The sequence below is a fragment of the Oreochromis aureus genome, linkage group 16 (genome assembly GCF_013358895.1).
Source record: "Oreochromis aureus strain Israel breed Guangdong linkage group 16, ZZ_aureus, whole genome shotgun sequence".
NCBI lineage: Eukaryota > Metazoa > Chordata > Actinopteri > Cichliformes > Cichlidae > Oreochromis > Oreochromis aureus.
Window position 1 is genome coordinate 23,880,006 of NC_052957.1, and position 2,018 is coordinate 23,882,023.

Consider the following 2,018-nt stretch of genomic DNA (forward strand, 5'->3'; position numbering starts at 1 on the left):
CACTCCGTTCCTGTGCTGTAACACGGTATATCTCGTTGAGGGGTGAGCTTTATTGATTGAATTCCTGCCCTCAGACATGAGGGGACCTATAGCTACATGTGTCAGAGCTGCTACTGACTGCTGGAAACCCAACACCGGAGCACAGGTTGTGCAGCGGGGTGGGGAGTGGCTTATTCTGTAAGTCACCGAGTGGGTCCCATCTGTCATCTGAAACAGTGCCTCGCTGTTGTCAGACGCAGACTCGAGCCTCATTATCACTTACAAATGTAAGCAAAAACATCTCCCTGAATTATCTTTTGAGTTTGCTGAGTTTTATTTTGCATATTTCAGCTGAGATTTTATTTAGCATCTTAAAAAGAAAACAGAATTCAAAGTCTCATCCCGCAGAAGATGAAGGGGTTATTAAAAAAAATGCCTTAGATGTGATCGTGTTGTTTGTGTTTGTGTTTTGTTATCCTGTCAGAAGGGTAATTGCTGCGGTTGCAATAGATTAAGGTCTTGCGAGAAAACATAAGTATTGAGAGGATGCAGTTATGCCGCTAACCACAGCTTAATCACGAGAGCGCGGACTGACCCCAGTCCCGCAAACATTCCTCTTAATTGCACACACAAGGCAGCGAAAATGTTTCCCTTCAACAACCAGTTCATCATTTGTTGTAAACTATAAAATGATGTTGTATAATGATAACCATCAACAGTGATCCAGTGCACCCAAAGACCTTTCTCATCAATTATCTGTTATTGGAGCCTCTGTATCCTGTGTATTGTGATATTCGTTTACGTTTGATGAATGTTACGCTCTGCGGGTGTTTTGGTCCCCAGGATATCTTTCTCCCAGTGATGTACTTATTAATAATAAATTGAGCGAGGAATGTGTGAGTTCTGCCTCCCTGCTCTGTGATTATAGAGACAAAAGAGCGTTTGAAGTATCCATCTTAATACAGAGACACTTTATTAGATAAAGCTAACTCACCCAAGACAAATAGTGACGCTCGGGCACTGGAGGAACAGCAGTGCTCTGGTTCTTTCTTTGCCTTTCTCTGTGTCTTTTTCTTTCTTAGTCTTTTTTAAATACATGTGTTTTGTTTTGCTTTTTTTTACTCATAAATCCATCTCACAGTGATGCTTGTAAGGAGGGCAAGACCTCCACGGTGTCAGGTGAGGAGAGATCCAGAGGGTAGGATGTGGTCTGAGGTTGGGCTAAATCAGTTTCTGGCTGTGTAAACCACCAGAGGTTGTCTTCAGAGTCATATGTCATTCATTTATATTACCACATTTGCCACCAACTGCCCCCGATTCCCAACCCCCCTGCCGTTCTAACACTAACAATACATAATCTTCATGTGTCAGACATTCAAATGAAAATACAGGGAGCGTTATTTATGCCTTCATCGCACTCCTCGGATGTATGTTTTTCTCCCGCTCTATCAAAGAGCAGTCAGTCACCTCAGCCATATAAATCACCCTCAAGCTGCACTTTGTGAAAACATGCCGATTAAGTTTGTGCACCGTGGTCGGCCGGGAAAGCAGTAAATTTCCCAAGTAACAAAGTTAACATTGATTCAGATATAAGCACTTGTCCATGTGTAACAACGATAACCTTTTAGTAGATTTGGAAAACATATTTGACACCCATTAAAATAACGAATGATTTTTCTCCTCCCTAGAGGAAGGCAGGGAAGGTGTGTTTGAACAGGAAGGGATGGGAAGGGCGAGGGGGGGTGACTATGCTGTGACTTTGCAGGACTCCTGCATCCTGAGCCCAGTGACTCTCCAGCATGTGGGGATAGGAAAAGACAGAAAATACAGAAATGAGAAAGAGAAATTATTTAGGATATATATTTATGCGTGTGTGTGTTGGGCTTTGGCATAATTAGGAAGCAATAAATTGGAAAACAAGCTGCGATTTTATGTAAACAAACATTTCACAAACCATTTAAAGAGGAAAGAAAAATTTAGATTTAAAAATGCATTTTGGGCAAAGATGGAAAGATGGATCCACTCATGCTATTTACAAC